Source organism: Triturus cristatus, chromosome 6 (assembly GCF_964204655.1).
Source record: "Triturus cristatus chromosome 6, aTriCri1.1, whole genome shotgun sequence".
NCBI lineage: Eukaryota > Metazoa > Chordata > Amphibia > Caudata > Salamandridae > Triturus > Triturus cristatus.
In genome coordinates, this window is record NC_140589.1 from 712,217,520 (window position 1) to 712,230,208 (window position 12,689).

The window sequence follows — 12,689 nt, forward strand, 5'->3', positions numbered from 1 at the left end:
CTGCTTGCGGCTGCGACGGGAAGTCTCCGCAAGATTTGGCACACTTTTTATTTGTTTGTCCTTATTATCTAGTACCTCGGAGATTGTATTTGAAGCCTTGCTTAAAGGATTTACAATTTACCCAAATTAAACCAGCACTTTATTACCTCCAACTCCTGAATAGTGATTATACTTTGTTTATATGTAGCTTTCTGAAACTTGCTATCACCTTCAGGAAAAGTATGGAAGGTTAATTATGCTGCTACTATCGTTGTATTTTTATCCCTTTTTAACTCTGTATAATTATTTATATTTTTAACTTGTTGTATCCTATGTGTTATCCTGGTTTTACAAAACTCTTGCACATTATCTTGCGTTTCATTGATGAAATGGATGGTTTCTCTTCATATGAAAGGAATATGTTATGTCTGTATGTTTTAAAATGTACTTTTATGGATGTATTGTATTACATTCGAATAAAGATATAAACATCAACATCACTCTGGGTAGCATTTCAACCCATTGTGTTATGCCCTCTGTACCACTCTAGACAGAGGCCTACCTTATGCAAATCAATACTGACCCTGCTCCTCATGGGAATAATCCATCCCAAACTGCAAAGTGAGGTATAGTCTAAAAGGAAACACAAATAAAGCCAATACCCCGTGGCAATACCGAGGCCTTGCCTACTAATAGACCAATAACTGATCACCAAGTACACCCTGCAGAGTAATCCAAAGACTCAATACAATAACAATAGTTCACAAAAAATCAATGTCCAACCAGTTCTTTATCTTAAAAAATGGAAAATAGCTTACTTTAGGTACAACAGAATACTACAACTCTAATAACCTGAGTGACAGATCTACACAGTGTTCTAGGGACAATCATGTCAATAGCGGCTATAACCCTGTTTGGACGGAAACATCCTCTGCAGGGTAAAGATGTGTATCCTGTCCCTGAGTGCCCAACGGTACTGTTGCCTGTATCCCTAATGCTGAATTTTTCTCAATAGCAGAAATGGATCAAGCATGTGCACCATGACATAGCCCTGCCGTACAGATTTAAATCTTGTTGGACCAGGAAAAGTTGCCAAAAAACTACCTTCATAATGGTGGGAGGCTACCGCCTTCGCCAGAAATTAGGCAGCATGAGCATGGTGATGGCAGCATACCGTGTAGTGATCAATAGTAGTTAACAAGACCTTTTTACCCTGTGTCACTGGATTGAGGCCTACAAGCTCACTCACCTTTATAATTCCGCTGCTGTGTGCTTAATTCACCCTGGGCCTACATAAGTTAGATGTGGAGTGCTGCATAGCTCAGGAGTAGTGACTCTGAGTTAGTTGTATATGTGCCTGGGAAGGGTATAGTAAGTACAAGGATGGAACAGGACTGTACAGTACATGTGTGGTTAGCGCATGTGTTGGGTGTATGCATGCTGAGAGGAATACATTACATGAGAGATGTAGTGCTGTGCAGTGCGTGCGAAGGGCCGGCAAATGCTGCATGTGTATGTGCTTGCATGAAGTAAAATACATGAAGGGTGAAGAGTTGTACAGCGCACATAGTGAGTGTGTGTGCTGGAAGTGTCTGTGTGTGTGTTTTGACATAGCACACCCTGGATATGCAGGGCGCAGGCTGAGTGTGTGCGCTGAAGGCATGTGTACATGTGAGGGTACGATGTATAGAGGTATTATTGCTGAACGGAAAGTGTGCTATAGATGTATACTGAGTGAGTGTGCCTGCAATGGTACATTGTATGGAAGACCCTTAGTTCCATTTTGTGAAGCCCAGGCCTGCCTGGTAAAGATATGAGGAGGAGAGGAATCCCCCCAGACAGATGTGTGTATTGCTGCTTTCCTTTGAGCTGGGTGGGGACACACTGAAGGCCAGGATGGGACTCCCTTTACATCTCAAAAGACTGCTCTTTTATTCAGTGATAGATCATAAGGAAGGGGCCTGGACACATGTCAGGAAGGAAGATGGGGCTGATTAGAGAATCACAAAGAGTGGGACTAGAGGGCTGGGATTGACCCTTTGATGCAGATATCACTGTGGCTGACATCCAGGTGTAAACTCTCTTTACTCCCAGGAGTTATGTTGTGCAAGATGTGTGTTATGCTGTGACGCACGTCTTTCATGAAGGAAGAGGAAAGGAGAAGAGCCTACTTCAAATAAAGCAGAACCCCAACATAAATTTCAAAGACCCAGAACCTAAACCACATTTGGTGTCTGGAAAAGGACTTTAAAAAGGGGAGGTTTAGTCCCCAAAAATGTGTCATCTGCCAAGCAGCCAGACGGGCTGGGTAATGAGGGGAAGCTCTGTAAGACTTCAGTATGTGACCAGTGCTGGGGGGTCAAGGCCTACTAATCTCCCTGCTGGGGGAGGTGACATAAACCAGAAAAACCGAGACCACCTATCCTGAAACCTAAAGCATCAGTACCTGCCTGCTTACTAAGACCAGTGTGCCCTGGAAGAGGAGAGCGTTGGAGGGAGCAATGTCTGGGAAGACTCCCTGTGCAAACTGTGAGCATTCTCCTGAGCGCAGATCGGCCCGTCACTCGTATGACGGATTATTTTCAGTGATCCCAGTATACCAGGAGAGGTCTGCCGTAGACTGAGCTGTGGGTTGAGCACTGTGTGGGTCCTGCTACATGTATCAACACACTGAGGTGACCCCGTATGCCAGAAGGGGCGACCGGTAAAGTATCATTTCCAGGAGTGAAAGACTTGTGGCAGTTCGGGGAGCTGTAGCTGGAAGAGCATGCACCCATGTCACCACGTACAATGGCAACCCCAGACGCCAGGAGGGGCTGCCGGTTTCATCGTTGCCCAAGTATTCGGGCCACAGCCCGAAGAAGAGACTGAGGCTACGACTTGAGGGCTGGACTACACTGCAAGGAAACTGCCCTTGACTCACTGAGGAGGACTGGCAGAGACTGTGGAAGACGTCGCATCCTCGCTAGCTCCAGTCAGGAGCTGATGTAAGGACACCCCACCCCCACTGAACAAGCTCAAGTTACCCCTTCTTCACAAGCAGGGAGCTGCTCCAGATATAAAGTCTGCACCATTGGGTGCTGGCGCGAGGGGCCCAAGCAGTCCGAACTCTACAAACAGCAGGACTACCGGGTGCACATTTGAAGGCACCTGCTACATCGCTCAACTCTCCTGGCTGTCAGAGCTGATAAGATGAGAACTGAGCCAGTTGGGCCCCAGGGGTACTCAAAGCAAATGGTGCTTGGACACTCTTGTCTAAGTCCCTAAAGGGTCAAAGGGGAGAACTCTTGAGTATGGTCTAATAGTTGCATTCCCTGATGTGGCCACCATTAAATAGGGAATAACCCTGAACAGGTTACATGAATGAGTGGGACAAGGATTCCCCTGACAACTAGTAGAGCCCAGACCTCAAGAGGGCTTGTTTTGTTGCATGTGAATGTTGCATTTCTTGGATGTGCAGAGTTAGAAATAAAATTCTACTTTTTCTTATAAAAGCAAGTGTTTGGCTGGTCATTGATTTATTGTTTGTGCTGTTTGCTCTTTGAGTTATGAGTTGCGTTCACTGACCTGTATCTACATCCCCTTCGAGGGAGCCTTGACTGCTCCCCCACAGCTACCACTGAGAGTCAAGGGCTGAAGGGGTACCTGGCCCAGTTAAGTGGGACCCATTGTAGGTCGGGTCATGTCACATCAGGAGTAAAAGGCCTCAACCACCACAGTTGGATCCAGAAGCCCCCGCGTGCCCCGTGGTACTCTGAATGTGATTCTGACCCCCCCTGCAATTTTGAAATCCCTTGCCTCAAATTGGTGAACAAATCCTGCCTTCCACAAGCTGTTTGTGCTTTTTTCATAAGCTGTCCCGATGCACCATGAGACAATGCTCTAATTAGGGATAGAGCCCCTTCACACTGCATGGTAATTCTCCTTATTAGCAGCATTGTTTACCAGGGTCCTTCTGGCTGTAAAAGTTCACTGTAATAGCCATGCATTTGGATCTCAGTTCTATGTCTCACCTTTCAGTATCAGGCCACACCACAACAGGTGTACCTACAGGCTTTTAGTTGTCTCCATCGGTCAGAGGTACATATATGTAGGCCCTTCAGTGTAGTGTGTGGTAGCCCACATAGGAGTAGGAAGTGAGCACGGCCTTTGGCGGTTTTGGATAAATACTTGCCTCAGGGCTTCCACTCCTTACTGTTCCACATGAGAGATTATTTGCGGTGCCTGGAGTTGTCACTAGGGCCCTGCGCATGTAGATCCTTGAGTACAATAAGGGTTGATCTGAACTTGCTCAAAGTTACTACAGGAAACTCATCATGGTTACTTAGGTTTCGTTTACATCGCTAGTGCTAGAGCAATCTCCAGGACAATGGAGGAGGGTAGGTGAGACTAATGAGTCCCGTCATCCAACAAGTGTCCTTCAAATTGACCGGGACCCTCGATCTTTCCTAAGGACCATTATGCTGCCTTTCTTGAGGTGGGACCATAGACCGGCATATACCCAGGGGTAGGCCAGTGAACATTGTTAGGCCATCCCAAATTAGAAGGGAGACCTTAAGCCCCAGATCGGGTGCACTTTATTGTTGTTTGGTCCTGATGAAGTGCTGCCCAATCCCTGAGGTCTAGAGGCACGAAACGTGTTGACTACTTTTCACTAGAAGCTATCCTGGTACTTGATGACCACACAATAGCACCATTGTTTTTATCTAGACCTGGTACTCTTTGTCTATAAAATTCGCTTTGAGGACACCAGAGCATATTTTAGCCACCACTCACTCCCTCACACCATTAGTTACACAGTTAGTTAGCTCCCTCGCTTGCACTCATCTACATGACGTCTTCGGATCAAAAGATCTCCGACAAAGAGCCCCAAGGCCCGCCAAGCATTGCAGCACTGGCCTGACGAGGAGTGCCCAATGATGAAGCATGACACCCTTCCAGGTGTGTGAGGGCACCAAGATCTGACTTTCAGGTCTTCCTGCAACAGGACTACCAGCCACTTAGGTCAACCTTTGGTGACCATTTTAGCGAAGGAGGAACTACCCCTATTTTGATATTCATTGCTAGAACAATATAGTCAGGTTGTGATTCCTTCTTTGCAGGCATCTCGCATAGAGGCGTCTCTAGTCAGGAACACGGACCCTACAGACAGGCCTTGTACCTACAAGAGACTCAGCTATAAGTACAAGAAGGACGGATTGGCAGTCAACTCACTACCGCTGCAGGCAGAGCACATGATCCCCACCCTGCTCTCAGTGCTCCACTGGTTTTTTTCGGTCATTTATGCACACCTCCTTCTCTTTTTGAGTGAGCGGGTTTAGGTTGCATTTCTAGGCAGCTACATGTGGTAAGTATAACTTCAATACCCCTTCCTTCTCAGTCATAGCCCCATCCTGCAAGCTTCCTCCCAGACATTTCTAGCAGGATTACTGCAAGAGTTTTAGATCTGTTTGTTACCTGAGATTAGGACAAGCAGCCAAAAACACCTGCCCTGGTGTTAAATGGTAGCAGCAGTTTCAGTCGATAACCTTTCAAGTATTTGCCCGGCGGTAATCGCCTCTCATACCACTCGATAATTTACCAATAAAAGAGGCAGGCGCCGGAGACTGGAAGGCAGGAAACAAAGTTTTATTCCGTCGGAGCAGAACACATCAGATCAGACAGCAAGGTATCGTCACGAGGTGCTCTAACTGCATCTCTGAGACCTGGTCTCTTATACACAGGTTTATTGCTTTATTACACATAGTACATTCTTGAGATTCCCTTGATGTATGGGGGAATATCCCCTGAAGCCCCGGTTCAGATCCGATCCCACACATAGATAGAGTAGAAGTTCCCACCCCACCCACAGTAGGAGATGGCTATTGCGCAGCAGGGTATTCCGCCAATTCCTGGGGGGTGTGTGTGACCGGTCGGGTCTCAGGGAGTAGGGGTTTTGATCTACTGTAATCCCTTTGATGTGGGGTGTTTCCCTTACAGTAGGGGCAATAAACTGCATCCGCAGGGCTAGGTGATGGCCTGGGACCAGTTCAGACAATGGGGCGCAGAGGAAGGGGGTTATCAAAGGAGAGGCATGACCATGTATGGGATGTCGGTCGGATGTGGTTCCGTAGCAGGGTCGCGCAGAAGAGGAGGGTTTATGGCCTATATGAGAGAGCGGGGGTGGCCGGCGCGCGGGGGATGCTCGCAGCGCCAGGGGAAAGCGCTGGTGATCGAGAATGAGCGGGGAGAGAGTGGGGTGCCTAAAATGGCGGCCGTGCATTCGCTGTGCGTGGCGCTGGGGCGAGGCAAGATGGCGCAGATAATGTTCAGTTTGCACGCTAAATTTCCACAGTCCTCCCTTTTAACATATCTCGCCAGCTTGCCTGGCCGTCATTTATTCTTCGTTAACCTTCAGCTATAATATCGTTAATGTCTTTCGTACATTCCTTAAAGATACAGAGTTTTTAGGGCATGCAGGAGTAATCTGACACATTTGCTTATAGTTACTTACAGGTGATAAAGTAGGCGAGGAGGTAGTACATACAGAGTTACAGTATAGTCGTGTACATGGCTGGTGTTGTATGGATGTTACTATACAAAGTTACATTTCCTTAACTTCTCAGTGTACAGTCGGAAATGATTGATGCAACACCATAAAAACTTGATAAGAAGATAGTTAGTATAAAAAGGTGGTTGGGAGAGGATTTTCGACTTTGACATGGGTTCTTCTTTCCAGTGTCCTTTTTATAAAGAGCTATCACTGGTAAGCTCTCATTGTTGTTCTTCTTTCGTTGGCACTGTTGAGCACCGGCGGTGGAGCTAAGGTCCAGCTCAAATCCAATTTCTCACGTTGCAGGGTGTGATCATTCATTGTTCTCCGATCACAGCCCTGTTCCTTAACACAGTTCACCATAGGTACTTTGAGACAGGGTACCTGCCTTTTGTTCTTCTGTGGGTAGGTCAGATTCATAATCCATATAAAAGATGGTGAGAGAGAGAAGGGTGTGACGTGCTTCGGGACGCCGAGGGAAGAGGGGGTGGAGTGGGATCAGATCAAAAATGTGGACCAAGGGGAGCAGAATCTTCCAGCACTGGGCCCATCAATCGGGCCCGACGGGTTGAGACCTCAGGCACGCTGGTCGGTGAGCAGGGGGCCTCGATGTAGCCCCTCGCGCTTATCATCCTGAAAATGGTGTCTCGTCCCACGCCCTTTTTGCTTCGTAGCCTCCCCCTTGGTCGATGTCATAGATGTTCCAAGGTCTGCAGCCAGGCTGTGCGTCACGTCCGACCCCTCCCTTCCGATGGCAGCACGTTATCTTTAAATGGGTACAAGAAACAAAAGTCTTAGAGAGTTGGCAGGGAAGACATTTACATACTTCATCCTCTCTCCCAACCACCGAGTAGTTGCGGACATGTTTTTATCGGTTGCTGCATGATTGGTGTCTTTTAACTCTGATGTTAGTGTGTGCGTTACTAATCTATTAATTATTGTTGTGGTGCAAGTTTCTGTGGGTGTCCCTGTCCATCGTCTGGTCCCCTAGGTGCCGATTCCTGTGCCCGATACTGGTTGCAGGAAGCCTGACATCTGTCAACCTTCTAGTCTATAAAAAAGAAATTCGAACCGGCTTCTCCGGCAGAGGCTCGTTCGTCCCAACACAAGTTTTGTTACTACATATTTCTTTCCGAGGACTGCTAAGTTTATAAAAAGAAAGTGCGAGGTGCTACTGTCACGGGTTCACGAGTATCCATTTCGGGGAGGAACATAAGCTAAGCATTATTTTTGCTGGCGACAATAGATAACCCTTTATCAGTTTAGGCGATGTTTTATTAGTGAATAAGGTCATCAGCTGTGTCGTTCGAAATACTCTGAGGCGGCTAGTATAGGGCTGGGGTTATCTTGGGAGAACGGGGTGCTTTTAGACATTCTATTTCGGGGTAATTGGGCGGGGGTAATTCTGGGCGGTGGAGATGATGTTATTAAAGCTCTGAAAAAAAACGGAAACCACTGACATATAGTCCCCGTGATGAGGGCCAAATTGGGAGACATCAGTCGTCTTACCTGTCCCTTCTTTTCTCAGCCAATTAAGCTCAATATTTGTAGAAAGGAGAGGTAGTAACGTGGCAAAGTACGGTCGTTTTGTTTCAGTCAATTTGTTCGAACACCACCGTGCTCCAGGCCAATTATACACTTACCGAGGAGGTATGTGTCGTTAATTTATTCAAACAGAAAAGAGGGTAAGAAGGCTTTTTAGTGAGGGAGGGAGTGAGAGGGAGAGAGAGAGAGAGAGAGAGAGGGAGAGAGAGAGAGAGAGAGGGAGAGAGAGAGAGAGAGAGAGAGAGAGAGAGAGAGAGAGAGAGAGAGAGGGAGAGAGAGAGAGCGAGAGAGAGATAGGTGTGCGTCAAGTAGGCTATTTGGCATACATACGATACAAAACGAGAGAGACATGGGTAAGATAATAGGCCACTTGGTGCACACACAACATGGAGTAGCATGGATCTGTTCCATGTAAGAAAACACGAGCGGGGAAAAGACATAAATTCAGTGATCACGTACACACAAATGCCGGATAGGGTGTGACAGTACATGCATGCAAGACGGAGACTCAGGGCTACGTTGAGTATGGGGACCTCTTCTTTCCTGTCCTCTTTTTCTATGCTGCGTACTTTCAGTATTTTGTAGTTCATTTTAGGGGGTGTCGGACCCTGTATTCTCCTCCCTTTGATCGATGGTGAGCATTTCAATCATACAGTGACGCTCTCTCTCCAAGTGACCTAAGCATGAGATGCACACACATTCATACCGTGTAATTATAGCACACACGTACAATCATGCCATACAGTTTCTTATGTTCTCAATGGTGGTCTGCACTTCACGCACTATCTCACAATGTTTGCCTAAATTTTCCCTGATATTGAACTCGGTACGGTCCATGTCCACTTCATTCTTCAGTCGGAGCTTCGTTGTGACCTATAGAGGGGAAAAAGAGGGGAGGGGATGTGCAGTATTCAAAGTACCCCAGCGCGCGCAGACACGAAAAAGTTCTACTTACCACGTACCAAGCTAGTCGCAGGAATGGGTGATACCACAGACCTATTATTCTCTTTGTCCGAGACAAAGATGCTCTAATTTATTTCATTTCCTAAATTCGGGTTCCCTTGTCATATATGCATTTCTCAATCGGTCGTGTATTAGGGTGCAAGATACCATACCTTGCGTTCGGCATATACCCTGAGCTATGGTTGACCATGGTTTAACAACTCTTGGAAAAAGATAGGTGTGATGGGTACAAATTCCGTTAATCAAAAAGATTCAAGCAAATGGGGACTGCATTATCTGTTTTCTATTGCTTGGGGGTAACAATCATTTATTCAAATAAAGAAATCTCTATCAACCTATGTGATTAGTCATGGCACTGATTCCGTAATTCTTTCAAGAGACCCTTTATTTAAAACAATGTCAGCATACAAGATACGGGCCTACAACCGTTCAGGCCGGCCACGTGGTGGGGAGGCGTCGAGTGTCATGAGCAACGCTACTATGGCATAAAATCGGTTCCCTTCCCGCCCCTCCCCGACCATCATGTGTGGAAGCATCGCATATATATATATATATATATATATCTTTTTAACACAAATGTCACGTGACTGGGACGCCACAAGGGTGTGTAGGCCTCTCCTACATCGGCGCCATCTTGGGGCGAGGTCGGGCCAGAGTACAGTCTAAGTCTTTCCATGAATTAGCTGTTGGACCAGAATCCCTTTCAGTAGTTCGAGAACTTTCGTTAGCGTCAATTTTGCGTCAGCATGGCGTCACTGCGACCCCGTAGAAAATGCCATGGTTCGTTCTTGGGGCGGGGCAGGAGGTGGGTTCTTCCGCCGACGCTTCGAACCAGTCTTTCTCACTGCACCAAGCGGAGGCAAGGTGGCTGCCGTCCGGGGCAAAGAGCAATGGCGGCGGTTTGTCCTTACCGGAAGTCCGCGGGAGTCGAGTGTCAAATGACTCCAGCCGATTCTGCAAGGCTGAGGGGAGCATCTTGTCAAGGGTGGGGCCCATGCCCAAGCAGACAAGCTTTCGAGTCCAGAATTGTCTCACGGTGGGCTTTAGGCCTGGATCCGGAGGAGTCGACCGCCGGAGTTCAAGGGCAGCAGTAGCAGCAGCTCTTCGGTACAGTCACCGGAGAGGAGCCAGCAGCAGTAACAGCGGCAGTTCGGATGGTACTGCCACCGGGGTGATTCCAGTAGCAGTGACGACAGCCGTTTGGATGGTATCACCACCGGGGTGGGTCCCCGATTACCTTGCTGCGGGGGCCCACTCCTCACGTCGGGTGCTAGCGGCAGTCCTGGTGAACCCGGTGCTTGGGTGGTTGCCTGGCGGCCGCGTGCAGGGGCGCCGGCTCAGCCGAACGGCGAATGAAGTGGCAGGGCGCAACTCAGCTGGCTGACGTGTGAAAGATGCGGTTGGGGTGCCCTCATCTGCTGGCGAGCCTCCACGTGGGGAGGCGGGGGAGGCCCGTCCGCGTCGCTTCCCCCCGCCAGGGCATCAGCCCTTATTGAAGAAAGAAGAGAAAAAGCGGGAAGATCCGCACAGCGTGCCAGGGTGAAATTCAGCAGGCCGATGAAAAAGATGGCTGGGGCGTCCTCATCTGCTGGTGAGCCTCCACCTGGGGAGGTGGGGGAGGCCCGTCTGCGTCGCCTCCCCCCCGTCAGGGCATCAGCCCTCATTAAAGAAAGAAGAAGAGAAAGCGGAAAGGCCCGCACAGCGTGGCGGGCTCCGCCTTGGGGTTGCCAGAACTTCGGCGCTTCGTATAGCCTCCGGCCTATTCGCACAGTCGTCCGCCACTGAGGTCAATGGATTTTTGCATGGCTTTTATAGCCCAAAGCCGACTAAAAGAACCGCCCAAAACAGGCCAATGTTGCAATTTAGAGGAAGGAGAGGCGAGGACGGTGTCACGTGGACGTTAAGGCTTTGGGATGGAGGTTGCAGCAGACTGTCATGTAAATAGTTGTTTTAAAACGTGTTTTAACCTGGTTACCCTGTCGGTGTGTTCGTTATATCTTATAAGTTATTAAAATGTTATAACTATACTACTTCGTTGGAGTGTTTGTACCTATTTGCAATTTGATGATGAGCACAAGGAGGTTACTGTGCAATCGGAGAAATAACAGAGACCAATTGCGCGCGATCTAGCCCTAGTTTGGTGACGTCGGTGGTGGGTGTCAGCAGGCTTCCGTTTGTGCGGGATTTTGTCATGCTTATTGGGCGGGGTGGGCAGTAGGGCAGACAGGTTTAGGTAGCGAGAGTAAGGGAGTCGGGCTACCTCGTGGCCGTCTCGACCGTGAGCTTGACTCCTTCCCTTGGTTTCATATGTCCCACAAAGGGCTAACTCCTAGCGTTACTTTGGTTTTTGTAAGGTCAAAAAGGATCCTACCAGTGCCTTTACTATCTTGTCGATTCCTGTTCGTTCATCCTTCGCTAGCCGATTCATTCTGGTGGACTCTTTCTTTCTCATCTCTGGGTCGTCTAACGTTATAGCCGACGTTGTGTTCAGCACAGGAGGCTCGGCCGGCGCGGAGGCCGTGAGGACCGAGGCCCCTGTACTGCTTTCGCTCGTGTTCGGGGTTGTGGGTGTTGCACTACTGATTGGGAGGGTGCATACGGAGGGGGCATGTAAATGATCGGGGGACCTAACAGTAATTCGTCATTCGTTCGCTGCTTGGAGGACAACTCAGGGTAGAGCAAAGAAGGGGTCCTAACAGCGTACTGGCCTGAGGTTTCGGGCTCCTGTCTTAGTTTAGTTTCCCTTCTCTCCTTTATGTCTTCTTCTAACTTTCTAGCGGCAAGGTGAGCTGCCTTTCGTAATTCCTTTTCTGCTTTTACTTCTTCCCTCTTTTTCCGTTGCGTTGCTTCTTTGCGCCACATGCCGATACTGTCAAGCATAGTAGGCGTCGTCTTATTGCTACGCAGAGCTATTTCTAGCGCTTCTATCTTATGGTCGTCGAAGGATCCCATCAGTGGCCACTGACTCTCGGGGTCCTTCTTGGTATATTTATGCCACAGTTTGCTATAAGCTACGGCGACTAGTCCATATTTAGTGAACATGTCCTTATTAGGGGTGCCTTCCAGTGGAGCCGGATGGTTCACCTCTAATAAGCGGTCCGGGCAGAACCAACTACCAATCAGTGGGGAGAAGATAGGCATGACGGGTTTCAACGGGGACAAAAGTCAGCACTACCTATCTTTTCACTGCTTGCAAAGACTAGACAGAATATCTCTATTCTTCGTTATTTGTAAGCAGAGAATACCTCCAAAGAACCAATATCGAACAACTAGTGTTCGGACAATCAATCAATCAATCAATGGGGAGATAAAGATAGGCACGACGGGTTTCAACGGGGACAAAAGTCTGCGTTACCTACCCTTCACTATTTGCAAAGACTAGACAGAATATTCCTATTCTACGTTATTTGCAAACAGAGAATATCTCAAAAAGCACTATTCTTCAAAACAATCAATGTTCGGACAATCAATCAATGGGGAGATAAAGATAGGTACGACGGGTTTCAACGGGGACAAAAGTCTGCGTTACCTACCCTTCACTATCTGCAAAGGGAGAGAGAGAGTATTTCTACTCCTCCCCGTTTGTAGACAGCGAATATCTCAAAGAGAACAATCAATGAGCAATACTAGTATTCAAACAATCAATCAATTATTTCGCACTTTTGTCGTG